At 41.5% G+C, this 14767-nt stretch overlaps 1 protein-coding gene across 17 annotated transcripts in view; it reads right to left on the bottom strand.

Annotated features, from left to right (window-relative positions):
* Positions 1-14767, bottom strand: part of FHIT (fragile histidine triad diadenosine triphosphatase) — a 1651033-nt gene that overhangs the window by 1233218 nt on the left and 403048 nt on the right. For 3 of the 17 annotated variants that reach the window (XM_081524675.1, XM_081524684.1, XM_081524691.1), the window contains one exon: positions 3453-3570. The exons of 12 other annotated variants lie outside the window; for them this stretch is intronic. The gene's annotated coding sequence lies outside the window, so the exon portion shown is untranslated. Of the gene's footprint in view, positions 1-3452; positions 3574-14767 lie in introns of those variants that run through there. 2 more of the 17 variants (XM_081524682.1, XM_081524692.1) reach the window with 2 other exon arrangements.

The following is a 14767-nucleotide window of genomic DNA, read 5'->3' as shown; positions in this document are numbered from 1 at the left end:
CTTAACCCCTGAACTCCACTGATCAGGAAAAAGTTAAATTATTTCCCTTTTAGAAAACAAAGTTTTAAGTTATATTCCTTAGTGATGTGTTTACGGTTTTATTTTCCATGATTTTTTATATCTTTAAAAGCCTATAATATTCTCATTATTCCAATATGAGATGTGTTTCTTTGTGTTCTTTCCAACACAAAGAAACACGTAGAAATAAAAAGCAATAAAGTATTGACCTTCACTAAGCAATCAACCCAGAGATAATGTCAGAAAATCTGGAGGTTTCTCAAGTAGGAATATGGAATAGAAGAGAAGGGAGATGTGTTATTTATCACAGACAATACTCAGCACAATTTTATTGCTCCTTGGGGAATCCAAAGCTTTTAAAGGTGATATTATTATTTGGAAGACCTCCAGAGAGCACTAAGTATTAAAAATAGCACCTATACTCTGCTAAGTCAAATCACCTGTTTATTACCCAGAGTGATGAAAATCATCTAATAAAATATTACAGACGCTTGCTTGGTCAAAATCATGCACACATTTCATATGCTCAGAGAAGTTAAAGGAGATGTCTCTGCCTGGATGAATACATATTTTTTAAATGGATAAACTAATTCAATGATGAGATAGAAATAATAGCACTTTTTTTGAAAGAATTAAGACATTGAACCTTTTAAAGTCAAAATAATACCTCTGTAGTAGCATCTTCTGTTTTTCTTACGCAGAATCTATATAAAATCTTGCCTTGGTAATAAATGCCCTCCCCTTTTTTTTTTCCCTTGGAGAGCCTGCTCCTCCTCCAATCCCTGGAATACAGATATAGGAATGTGACTCAAGCCCAGCCAATCATTGCTCTATTATACTGACCACAGTTATCGGTTCAGCAATAAGCATGGGATCCAAGTATTCTGATGAGACTCGGGACGCGGACTTACAAAAGCTACTGAAAAGAGAAACTCAGGTGAGATTACTGAGCTGGTAGAATGGATGGTCCAGCGTGGTGATCACCACATAGAGAAGGCCTGCTTACGAGTGCAGCCAAAATGACCCAGGACTTCTGTTACATGAGTCAGTAACATGCCCTTTATTGCTTAAGCTAGGTAAGTAAGACTGGGTTTCAGACCAGCAAACAGGAGTCCTTACTAGCATAGCCACATCCAGAAAGTACATAGCAGCAACCAAGTCTGTTGACAAGAGTGATTAACACTCAGGCTTAAAACAAAACCTCTGACTGCTAAATGAAACAATGCAGTGGCATCAAGAGCACTTCTCAGGTATATGGCAAAATGTGTGCCAGTCCACTGATAATGTTCTTATTTCCCGTCTCCATTTACGATATACCCAAGACATGAGACCTGAACATTTATCAATAATATCAAATAATGCAGCTCAATTCTTCAGACTCCAAGGATAGATTACTGTTGGCATTTTAGCCTGTTCTCACAGATGCTTAGTTATTTGGGTTCTAAAGTTATAAAAGTTATAACTAAGTTATAAAAAGGTTCTATGAAAGGGAAATGTGTTTTATGTTTTTAAAATGATATCTTCAGTTCTTACTTAATACTATGGTTGTTGGTAGTAGCTCTAAACAATAGCCCTAGGAGAAAGTCTACAAGCAAAACAAGAATTCCTCCAGTAATCTTATTGTCCTTTAAGAGGACACAGATTCAGTCATGTGCACATATTAGAGATCATACATTTGTACTCACGGCATTTAATTACAAATAAAGTAAAATCTGTAAGACCAGAATTTTAAGTATTAATTATTAATCTTTATGTATCTAGCTTCTGAATGATTCTCTTCCTCTCTGAAGAGGCATCTAATGTTAAATTGTGATATTAAGGTGAGATCAAGGTGAGTCATGGTAACTGAAAAGGCATGAGGAAGGCACAAGTCAGATTTATTAATTCAAAAAAAAAAAAGATGAAATACTCCCTTCCTTAAAATTATGCACTGTCAATATATGCTAAACTTTGAAGTGTGGCTTTATTTCCCCTAATTTTAACCAATCAATGTCTCCAGGATGAAGAGTCTAAAAAGAGAAAGATTTTAAGAGAAGTGTAGCCATTTGAAAACCCAAAAATAAATGAAAAGTCTGACATGACAAGTTTGCTGGTTATTTAAAGAAGAATTTTCAGTGGGCCAAACATGGCTGGTATCACATTATAACCATGCCAAAATTCACCAAGGCAGTTGTTTTTAAACTTTTTTGGAATGTGAACCACAGTTTTTAAGTTTTTAAGGAGATAGATAGATAGATGATATATATACACATACATAAAAACAAAGAATACCCTGACCACTCATTCTGTTCATTTCACTAAAAATGAATGCTAATCACAAATCACTAGATTGTTTCTACAACATACTAGTAACTTAAAACTAGATACAAAGCATATGATTTGGCATAAATGGAAGATATTACACATCGTAGGCTAAGAGAATCAGACATATTCAAATTATTACCAACACTAATTTCAGGTTAAGACTGTTCTGTAATGAAAACAAATCAACTCTACACAGTGGAGTCTCTTATACCATTTATTAACTTCACCAAATATTTTCATAAAGCACTTGAAGTGAGATGTTTCATCAGAATGATCTCCCTCTGAACATATTTTAAAACAAACTAATGCAAGCTCACTATCTCAAATAAAATCTGAAGACAGTAAACTTTTCCTTTAAAAAAAAAAACAAAACAAAACTGCATGTCTCTGCAAAAGTCAGTGACACAGAACCTCATGGGGTAATATTCTAATGTAACAAAGAGGGAGGAGTTCCAGTATCTGCTCTGTTTTACCTTGCAGTATCAACTACTGTTTGATTACTGTTTCTGTAAAGAAAATGTTTTCTTCATGAATCTAAAGGAAGACAATGATTTGCTGAATGAAAAATGTGACATGTAAAGCAAAACACTCCTCATTCCACACCAGTGTTTATTTGGCTACCCAGGTTTTCTTAAAGCTCTAACCTCATGATGACTCTCCTCCTTGATATTTCCTTTTACCTTGGAAACAAACATTTCCTTTCCAGATCCATTATTAACTGAAAATTCCAGTGCCTTGAATGTCTCTATGTCTCTTTTTCTTTTTTACTTTTCGCTACTTTTTTTCCATTAAAAAAAAAAAAAAAGTAACCTGGATTTCTATTAAAAGGAGTTCCCCTATTAACTCCTGCCTAAGAATTTACATGTTGGCATGTTTGAAGGTGGGTCAGTGAATCCACCTGATAATGCAGGAGACACAGGAGACACGGGTTTGATCCCTGGGTTGGGAAGATTCCCCTGGAGGAGGAAATGGCACCCACTTCAGTATTCTTGCCTAGAAATATCCCATGGACAGAACAGCCTGGCGGACTACAGTCCATGACACTAAAGAATTGGACATTACCCAGTGACTGAGCACGTACACACACATGTTTGAAAGTACACTCTGCAGACATTGGGCACAGTGCTCACCATCAACACGACAGACTGATGATGGATGACGGTTTCCTGTCCACTTCTATGTCACATTTGCCAAACTTCTGTTGAGACCACAGGGTAGGCCCAGCTTATGAACATTTTTATCTTCTTTCTGCTTCACAGATCATTCATAATCACACACACACAAAAAAAAAAAAAAGAGAGAAAGAAAAACAAATTGTGAAAGCCCTTTCCCGCTGATGCAGAAAGCAGAAGCAAATGCCATAATCCTCAGCACTGAGTGAATCTGTGTAGTAAAAAGCAGCTAGTGCTACAGTGTGGATAGTTCAGCGTTGTGACCAAAGGGAGCCTCTTTAAGCCCTGGGGTTCAGTATTTTCCTCAAATTTGTCCTTAAAGGTTGAAATTTATCATACTTATGCTCAGCCACCCTTAAGACACTTAAGTATGTGGCTGTGTGTGAAATAGAAATAAAACCTATAGCTGTTTTCTGGGTTAAGTAGGAAACCAAAAGTGCACAACCTTCAAATAACTGAAGGTGCTACAATAATTCCAAAAAGGCGTGCTGAGCAGGAGGGATGCTGATAGCCTCCGTTACAGGAGACATTGTTAGCCACAATGCTTAGCATAATTTGAGAAGGCATCACAAAGCTTTCATAGGAAAACCTGGTAAAAAAAATTCATACTTCCAAATCTTATTTCTTTCAGTCTCTCCTTACTTCATTGCCATATGGGCCAGTAAAGACTAGAAAGAGAAGGGAGGGGTATGTTAAGGAAGAAGAAACGTTAAGAAATGTTAAGGAAGGGTGACCCCTGTGGTTGGTAATTTGTCCTGGCAGTTGCTACCAGGGCAAAAACCAGCCAAGTTGCCTCCCTGAGTCAGGTCCTTGAAGGACCCAAGATACAGTGAGTAGAGAGAAGCAGCTTTGGGATGGCTGGAGCAGTGCTTCTCTGCTGACAAATCACCTGTATATATGTATGTATGTGCTTAGTTGCTCAGTCGTGGCTGACTGTTCTGTGACCCCATGGACTGTAGCTCCCACCAGGCTCCTATGTTCATGGGATTTCCCAGGCAAGAATACTGGAGTGGATTGCCATTTCCTCCTCAGGGGATCTTTCCAACCCAGGAACCGAACCCAGGTTTCTTAAAATGTAGATTCTGATTCAGAAATAGGGCCTTAGATTCTGTACCGCATGGGGATATTGTTAAAACGCTGATTCTGATGATGGAGTGGGGCCTCAGATTCTGCAATTTTGATATTAAAACAGGGGACCCCAACCTCTGGGATCCAATACGTGGTAATCTGTGGTGGAGTTAATGTAATAATAATAGAAATAAAGTGCACAATAAATATAAAGTGCTTGAATTATCCTAATGATTCCCCCTCAACCCCCCGATCCCCCACCCCAACCTCTGCCGACAATCCATAAAAAAATTTCCACAAAACTGGTTCCTGGTGCCAAAAAGGTTGAGGACTGTTTTCTTACAAGAAACTTAGACTGGCATCCCATGTCATGCCCCACCGCTGCTTTTCGGGTCTGGTACACTGGCATACTCTCAGCCTTTTTCTTAGAGAAATTTCACGTGACTTCTTTTCCTTTTTTAAAGACATCTCCAGTAGCGAGGACAAAAGTATGGCATGGTAGGAAAAGTATTGGCTCTCAACTCAGACAAACTTGGGTTGAAACTCCATCTCTGCAATTGATTTGTAATCTCTGTGTTGTAGGTGAGCTTTTTAACCTCTCTGAGGCTAACTGCTCCATCTATAAATGGGGCAAGCTAATCTTTCTCTCAGGGCTGTTACAAGGAACAAATGACATCGTGTGCATACTCTGGTAAATTCATTCATGGAATAAGTGAATAAGGAGTCTAAACACCACAACTCTATCCACAAGGGGTAGAGGGTATGTTACAATGCTTGATTACACCCTTACTTTTCCTAATACTATGGCTTTGCCTCTTTCTTAGACATACAACTATAGGTTGTAGAAAGTTCTAAGCACGTTAAGTCAAGCATTTCTCCCTATTTCCAATACTTTTCTGACTCTAAAGAAGCTACTCTCTGGTCATGCTTTTAATAAAGACAGAATCCAGGACAGACTTGGTTTTAAATAATATTCCTTGCTCTGTCTAATGGTGAAGATACACTTCGTAATTTTCTTTCTCCCAATTAATTCAGTTCCTAGACTCATTCTCTGGACTTGGGCTCCTATTTCCAATGACAGATCCTCCTTGTTCTCAAGCTGCCCCATCTAGTCTCTCTCCTCTGACATGAAGTCAGGTTCCCTGTTGCTTCCACAGTAAATAAGGCAAAGGCGCTCCCTCCTACCTGTGTTGTCAGTGGTGAGTCTGGGTTCCTCTAGAGGAATTTAGAAGATTCATCTCAGTTATCCAGAGGAATTAAGGGGAAACAACTAACATAAACCTTCCCTATCCCTCGCATACCAACAGATTGATCCAGCACTCTAAAACTCAGGGTTTAATAAAGAGAGGAAAGGAGATGGGATATTCTAATGAATATAATAAAAAACAAGGAAGGAAATAGAAGAAAACTGTGAAATTATTATATCACTTGCCTCAGCTTACTTCCCCTGATGACCTCTGGCACTTCCAAGACAGATGGGGCTGGCAGGTGACGGGTGTTAGACCTCCTAGGTATAACTCCTGACCCTTCCGGGCCCTGTCATGATTCCTTTTTAGGTAACACTAAAGGGGCTTGGATGTCCCAAATCATGAGAAAAATCAATGATCTTTCAGGGATATCTGTCCCTGACATCACTTCCTCTGCCCCAGTGGCCTCTCTTCCCCAAGCTGTTGTAGCAGAAGCGGGGCCGGTTTCCAGTGAGCTCACTGCCATCTCAGACAGAATCAAAGGAATGAGTTATTTTTGGCTCATCTGTCTTATTAGATTGATCTGTATGATAATGTCATATTTTTAGCATGAATATTGGCAGTTTCATATGATTCCACCTTATATCCTGTTTAGAGAAATAAAATTACACTTACAAAAAACTAAACCATTTTTATGGTGGGACTATGCCGGCTTGCACAAAAAGAAAGTCACTCAGTCGTGTTTGATTCTTTGTGATCCCATGGACCGTAGCCCACCAGATTCCTCTGTCCAAGGAATTCTCCAGGCAAGAATAGTGAAGTAGGTTACCATTTCCTTCTCCAAGGCTTCTTCCCAACCCAGGTCTCCTCACTGAACCCAGTCTCCTGCATTTGCAGGCAGATTCTTTACCATCTGAGCCACAAAGTTACCTCAAATTCATTTAGCAAAAGGCTGCATATTTTAAACAAAAACGTACTTAGTGTGACCCTTTTTCTTACTGTCTACTTTGTTAAGACAAGATAAATTCAGCAAACTTCTTTAGGAAATATTCATCTGGAGCAGCAACTGTTGGTCAAACACCACACAAGCAACGTGCAATTATTCTGTGGAAGGCGTGAGAAGGCCACAACAATAAACAAAACCCCACCTCTGTCCCTAAGGAGTAACTGATCTAACTGAGGAAAGCAGAAAGAACAATGTGGAAAAGGTAAAGAATGAAGCAACAATATAAGAAATGTCACAAGACAGATCATAATCATTTGCTAAATGAGTAGAATAGAAAATAAGTGCAGTGAGTCGAGAGGCAGGAGCAATCACCTAGAATCTGATTTGAGCCACTTTCCATCTAATTTAGCTCATCAATCACTGCACCCTCCCACCTACTTACTGTGGGAAGTTATTGAAGAAAATGAAAATCACCTCTCTGCCTACTCATAACTCTCAGATGACGGTCCCAGAGATATATCCCCAGTAGGTCTCAGACCACGCCCTCTCATTTATTAGAGCTGCCTCAGGAACAGATGGAAGAAGGGGACATTTAGGCTGGACACTTCTCTCTCCTGTAGATGGGTTCAGTATGATGGCGTGGAAGCAGGGGGCTAGTGGTATATACCTCAGTATAAACAGAAGCATCCTGGCAGTCCAGCATTCAAAGTAACTTTATGATGTCTCTTAATTCTGAATTTCAACTTTTCTGAGCAGTTGCCAATAGCCAAAAGTGGCCATAGCTGTACAGCTACTGCTAAGTCGCTTCAGTCGTGTCCGACTCTGTGCAACCCCATAGACGGCAGCCCACCAGGCTCCTCCGTCCCTGAGATTCTCCAGGCAAGAATACTGGAGTGGGTTGCCATTTCCTCCTCCAGTGCAGGAAAGTGAAAAGTGAAAGTGAAGTCGCTCAGTCGTGTCCGACTCTTCGCGACCCCATGGGCTGCAGCCTACCAGGCTCCTCCGTCCATGGGGTTTCCCAGGCAAGAGTACTGGAGTGGGGTGTCATTGCCTTCTCCGGGCCATAGCTGTAAGTATCTTATAAATACTGATTTAGGTACAAACGAGACAGTGTTAAGGTCACACACTCAGTGGCCAGTTCAGCAATTCCCAGCGAGCTCTCACAGACCCTCCTGTGATTCCTTGTTCTGCCTCTTCTATTGAGGTCTCCACTTGAGGATAATACCTAGCCATGAATCCTGTCTCCAAGGTCCTGCAGGAAAAGGCTGCTCCCTTACCCCAGGAGCCAAAACCAAGTGCTCTGCAAGTGGCAAACTCTCAAGGTAGCAGCAGCCCTGGCTGCCTCAGTGCTCCCAGCACTAAAGCCATGTTGAGACATTCTGTGCAGAAATGCCGATAATGCCTCTTGGGAGAAGGATAATGCTGTCCCCTCTATCACCTGGGCTTTAAAAACGTTTGCTCACACCCAAGGAAGTATCTCTAATTAGGCCCTATCCCTTACCTCTCTCCTCTAATCCATGGGAAAGCCCTTTTCCCTACAAAGTATCCCTTAAGTCCACCCCTTTTCTCCATCTCAACAGATACTCTGCTTCCCTGGTAGCTCAGCTGGTAAAGAATCTGACTGCAATGCAGGATACCTAGTTCAGTCCCTGGGTCGAGAAGATTCCATGCAGAAGGAAGTGGCAACTCACTCCAGTATTCTTGCCTGGGAAATCCTAAGGACAGAGCAGCATGGCAGGCTACAGTTCATAGAGTTGCAAAGAATTGGACACAACTGAGTGACTAACACTTCAACACATACCACTTACATGGGCCTCTACCACAGCCTCCTAAGATCCTGTTTCCATACTTGTTCTTCTAATCCATTCTGAACACAGGAGCAAGACAGACTTTCTGTTCTGTTTTATTTTTAATAAATCAATTAAATGGCCCATAATTCCTGAGCTTAAAATCTTTGAGTGCCTTCCTGTTACACTCAGGATCAAATCTAAGCTCTTTGTCCTGGCCCTCAAGGCCTTCTGGGATCTATCTAGTCCTCTCTCTTCCTGAAGCTCAGGCCAACTCTCTGGTGCTGGGCTACAGAACAGACACCATCACTGGGCTTTTCATGGCCCAGCCTACCTCACTACCCTTAACATAGAAATTTCTTGAAGGCCTCCTTGTCCTTCCAGCAGACACTTGGCAAACCCAAATCTGAATACTTCTTTTGGTTCAACCTCAAATCACCTTCTCTCTCCACCTCTCTGTATATACAGCTGTGTATGGCTATTTGTATACACACTATTGTAGATATGTTGATGGCATAGTATTCCAATTCTGGACTTCCCTGGTGGCTCAGATGGTAAGGAATCTGCCTGTAATGTGGGAGACCTAGGTTCAATTTCTGGGTTGGGAAGATCCCCTGGAGAAGGGAAAAACAACCCACCCTGGTATTCTTGCCTGGAGAATTCCATGAACAGAGGAGCCTGGCAGGTTACAGTCAATGGGGTTGCAAAGAGTCAGATATGACTGAACAACTTTCACTGTCACTATCCCAAATTCCACAGAAAGGACAACCTGAGCCAAATACTACATGCTCCTAATTTATTAGAGGATGTGCTCTCATGGAAGCAAGAGGGAGAGAAGAGGAAAATGAGGCAGGGAAAGAGGAAAAGCAGATCCAAGGGTACATTTCTGAGTTGCCTGCCACTGTTCTCAAGCACAGCTGATTGTGGGATGTTCCTAGCCTATCTTCTGCCTCGTGAACAGCAGTTTCTCAAAACAGCTGATCAGACAGAAGGGAGACAAATGTTTTCAACCCAACAACCACAAGAGGTTGGTGACCTGGTCTAGTGCATCTAAGCCCTTGAGGTAATGGAGCATCTGTGGTTGAGGGTGGGTGAGCACTGATGTGAGGGACTAGGAGATGTCACTGCAATAGCCTTTGGTCACTAGAGGCAGCAGTGATGACCTGGCTCTATAACCATGAGAGTACCACATAGCAAGCATACAAATCTGGAGTAGGGCCCAACCTAAAGCTAGCACAGATGGATTAGGAGGTGATGACCATCTAAATGTATCACTCAAGAGTGACAAGCATGTGACCCACAGGCTCACCACTTCAAGAGTCTGCACTCACGGCAAGCATTTCCAAATTTTCTACAGTACTTTTTCTAGCTGAGCCCAGGTACGGCCCCAGGAGACCCGGGCTTGATCCCTGGATTGGGAGGATCCCCTGGAGGAGGGCATGGCAATCCACTCCAGTATTCTTGCCTGGAGAATCCCCATGGACAGAGGAGCCAAAACTGAGCGACTAAGCACAGCACAGCACAACCTCAGAAGAGAACGTTATAATGAAAAAGTTCTTTCCCATAAGTTAACTGATTTGATCTCTACAAACTTGCAACACTCAGTAGGGAAGGTAAAATTCACCTCTGTTCAGCTGGGCAATAGAGATTTAAAGAAAATACCTAGTATGCATACAGCCATGCAATGTCAGAGCAGGGATGAGAATCAAGACTTTCTGACTTCTGATTATGTATAAAAACCTAACCTAAGGGCTTCCCTGTTGGCTCAGTGGTAAAGAATCCACCTGCCAATGCAGGACACACGGCTTTGATCCCTGATCCGGGAAGATCCCACATGCCATGTAGCAACTAAGCCCGTGTACCACAACTGCTGAGCCTGTGCTCTAGAGCCCGGGAGGTGCTTCTACTGAAGCCACATGCCTAGAGCCCGTGCTCCTCAACAAGAGATGCCGCCTCAGTGAGAAGCCAGCATACCACAACTAGAGAGAAGCCCCGCTCGCTCCAACGAGAGAGAAGCCTGCCACGCAGCAAGGAAGACCTAGCACAGCCAAAACTAAATAAATTAATTGATTTTTAAAAAGAAACCAAAAATTAAAAAAAAAGAAAGAAAGCTAACATACATATACTGTAACCCAATGCCTTCTGAGATTGTAACTTAATACCTGAGAATCATATAACTACTTTACTAATTTCACTATTTCACTATATGAGGAGAAAAGGAAAGATATTCTCATCTGAATGCAGAGTTCCAAAGAATAGCAAGGAGAGATAAGAAAGCCTTCCTCAGCGATCAGTGCAAACAAATAGAGGAAAACAACAGATTGGGAAAGACTAGAGACCTCTTCAAGAAAATTAGAGATACCAAAGGAACATTTCATGCAAAGATAGGCTCGATAAAGGACAGAAATGGTATGGACCTAACAGAAGCAGAAGATATTAAGAAGAGGTGGCAAGAATACACAGAAGAACTGTACAAAAAAGATCTTCACGACCCAGATAATCACGATGGTGTGATCACTCACCTAGAGCCAGACATCCTGGAATGTGAAGTTAAGTGGGCCTTAGAAAGCATCACTACGAACAAAGCTAGTGGAGGTGATGGAATTCCAGTTGAGCTATTTCAAATCCTCAAAGGTGATGCTGTGAAAGTGCTGCACTCGATATGCCAGCAAATTTGGAAAACTCAGCAATGGCCACAGGACTGGAAAAGGTCAGTTTTCGTTCCAATCCCAAAGAAAGGCAATGCCAAAGAATGCTCAAACTACCGCACAATTGCACTCATCTCACATGCTAGTAAAGTAATGCTCAAAATTCTCCAAGCCAGGCTTCAGCAATACGTGAACCGTGAACTTCCAGATGTTCAAGCTGGTTTTAGAAAAGGCAGAGGAACCAGAGATCCAATTGCCAATATCCACTGGATCATCGAAAAAGCAAGAGAGTTCCAGAAAAACATCTATTTCTGCTTTATTGACTATGCCAAAGACTTTGACTGTGTTGATCACAATAAACTGTGGAAAATTCTGAAAGAGATGGGAATACCAGACCATCTGACCTGTCTCTTGAGAAACCTGTATGCAGGTCAGGAAGCAACAGTTAGAACTGGACATGAAACAACAGACTGGTTCCAAATAGGAAAAGGAGTATGTCAAGGCTGTATATTGTCACCCTGCTTATTTAACTTATATGCAGAGTACATCATGAGAAACGCTGGGCTGGAAGAAACACAAGCTGGAATCAAGATTGCCGGGAGAAATATCAATAACCTCAGATATGCGGATGACACCACCCTTATGGCAGAAAGTGAAGAAGAACTAAAGAGCCTCTTGATGAAGGTGAAGGAGGAGAGTGAAAAAGTTGGCTTAAAGCTCAACGTTCAGAAAACTAAGATCATGGCATCTGGTCCCATCACTCCATGGGAAATAGATGGGGTAACAGTGGAAACAGTGTCAGACTTTACTTTTTTGGGCTCCAGAATCACTGCTGATGGTGACTGCAGCCATGAAATTAAAAGACGCTTACTCCTTGGAAGGAAGGTTATGGCCAACCTAGATAGCATGTTTAAAAGCAGAGACATTACTTTGCCAACAAAAGTCCGTCTAGTCAAGGCTATGGTTTTTCCAGTGGTCATGTATGGATGTGAGAGTTGGACGGTGAAGAAAGCTGAGCGCCGCAGAATTGATGCTTTTGAACTGTGGTGTTGGAGAAGACTCTTGAGAGTCCCTTGGACTGCAAGGAGATCCGATCAATCCATCCTAAAAGAGATCAATCCTGGGTGTTCATTGGAAGGTCTGATGTTGAAGCTGAAGCTCCAATACTTTGGCCACCTCATGCGAAGGTTTGACTCATTGGAAAAGACCCTAATGCTGGGTAGGATTGGGGGCGGGAGGAGAAGGGGACAACAGAGGATGAGATGGTTGGATGGCATCACCGACTCGATGAACACGGGTTTGGGTAGACTCCGGGAGTTGGTGATGGACAGAGAGGCCTGGCATGCTGCAATTCATGGGGTCATAGAGAGTCGGACACGACTGAGCGACTGAACTGAACTGAACTAAGGACTGTTCTCCTCTATTGTTTTATTTTTTTTTTTAACATATATTGGAAGAGAGAAAGGAGACAGTAAAAAGAAGAGACATGACATAATGCAAATAAGTATAATACAATATTTATTTTTAAATTCAGACTTGGATTATAAAGACAAAAATACTACCAATCTAATGAAACATGATCAATTTCAGTAAGTGGAAAATGTCACAAAAGGGAAGTTTTTCCACAGCATCCTTCATGCAACCCAGCTTTAAATATCAGAAGTCTCAGTGTATGTGGATCTGCTTGATATTCTGGGAAAAGAAAATACCACTCTAAAGAAGTCGTACACTCCATGTACACGCTCACACAGTAGCGTTCATCATTCTGCATTTCACACCCCTTTCACAGATTTAGCATCACATTGTGATTCATACCTAATTTATGGAGCAAAGCTCACTTCATATAAAGCATCTCTGACCTTCATTGTGGTGTGATTACAAGTCAATCTGCCAATGTTGTTGTTCTTAAGCTTTGATATTTATTACAGTGAAGATGTGTCATTATTTCTACCGACCCTTCATTCTTCTCCCATCCACCAAATACACCTACCCAAATGTTCAGAGCTTTGTATATACATCTTAATAATTTGTTGTCCCCTAGTTGACAAGGAAAATGTGCATGGTATGGCATCAAGAATGTCTAAAGCTCTAGCTAAAACTTCATGAATCTGACTTTAAGCTGTATTCGGGGGTATATTCTATGTAGAAAAGTGTGCTAAGAAGTAACAGTTACCCACATGCATTTCTGGTCCCCTTTTCTCCCTTTGAAACCCGTTTTCATCCAGGCCCTTTAAAGCTGTAGTTCCCTACTTTTCTTCAGCAAAGTTTCCCCCTCAGCCCCATATCATCCTCCCCACACTGAAACCAACCACACTGTCCTTCTCTTCAGTGGCTGTTTCTGCTTTGAGAAGCCCAGCTGGACCCCTGGCCTCTACATCTTGGCCCAGACCACCCAGCATTGCTCTGAAGACCAGTACTGGCCTGGTACACAGGCCCTGCTGTGCTAGTGTGGTCCCTGCCTGATCCCCAGCAAAGCTTTAGTCACAATAAATAAATAGATAAATAAATAGATAAATAAATAAACTTTTTAAACATCAAAAAGGATAAGATACTGCCCCTTTCCTTAAAAGTAATATGCTCCAAACTGCATGATACAACCAAATGGTGGTCAAAAAGTCAATGTAGAGAATTATGATCAGAATTCTTTTTTAAAAATTAATATAGAATTGAATAAAAATAGTAGGAAATACCTCACACAGTCAAAGCAGGTATACTTTCATGAAGCTCTGTGTGTATGTTTATGTGCATGTGTGAGTGTAACTGTATCCCTTACTGTGGGTGATCTAACAGTTTGAAAGACAAAGTTTCCCACAGTAGCAAAGACATCTTTGTACACACAAAGATCCAAAATCTGTGCATGGAGAATCCCTAAAGTAACACATAACTAGCTTTCAACATGCACATACGATGGCAGAGACTATTACTACTGAGTAGACCTGATGTTCTGGCAATGGTGAGAACCCAAATTAAGCTTTCTAAAGCCCATTTTCATCATTTTAATCCCTGCTCAGAAATCACTGTATGCCCTCCCCGTAATCACAGAATAGAATCTGAGCTCATCAGTATGGCAGTTAAGGACCTCCAACCTCAGCTGCTACCTCCTGTCACCCATACCCCATCCTCTTGTACCATACTGAGGCTATAGTCTCTTTTTGCCATTTCCTAAATATATTCTATATTTTGTTATGGCTTGGCCCTGGCACAAATTCTTCCTTCATGTAAGAGTGCTCTTCCTTCTCTAAGTGACCAGTAAAGTCACAAATTCACTGCAGATAGTTTTATTTTGTCCCTCCAGCAAATTATATCATCCTCCTCTTAGAAATATTATTCTCTTTGCTTTGCGGATCTCCCCAATGTGGTCAGGAGGAGAACCATGTGACAACTATATAGTGACTGGTTAAAAAATAGTCTTGTGACCTAAAGCAGACAGTTGTAATTTGTTGCTGGTGCAAAGGGCAGGTATAGTATCTGCCCTGTGTTTTAACAGCATTCCTCAAAGACAGAAGCCTCAAAGGTTTCTCGGGTGGCACAGTGGTAAAGAAACTGCCTGCCAACACAAGAGATGTGGATTTGATCCCTGGGTTGGGAAGATCCCCTGAAGAAGCAAACACATTTGACTCCAATATTCTTGCTTAGG

Source organism: Giraffa tippelskirchi, chromosome 9 (genome assembly GCF_054371585.1).
Source record: "Giraffa tippelskirchi isolate mGirTip1 chromosome 9, T2T-mGirTip1v1.2.pri, whole genome shotgun sequence".
Taxonomy (NCBI): Eukaryota; Metazoa; Chordata; class Mammalia; order Artiodactyla; family Giraffidae; genus Giraffa; species Giraffa tippelskirchi.
This window is presented reverse-complemented; position numbering and strand designations above follow the sequence as displayed.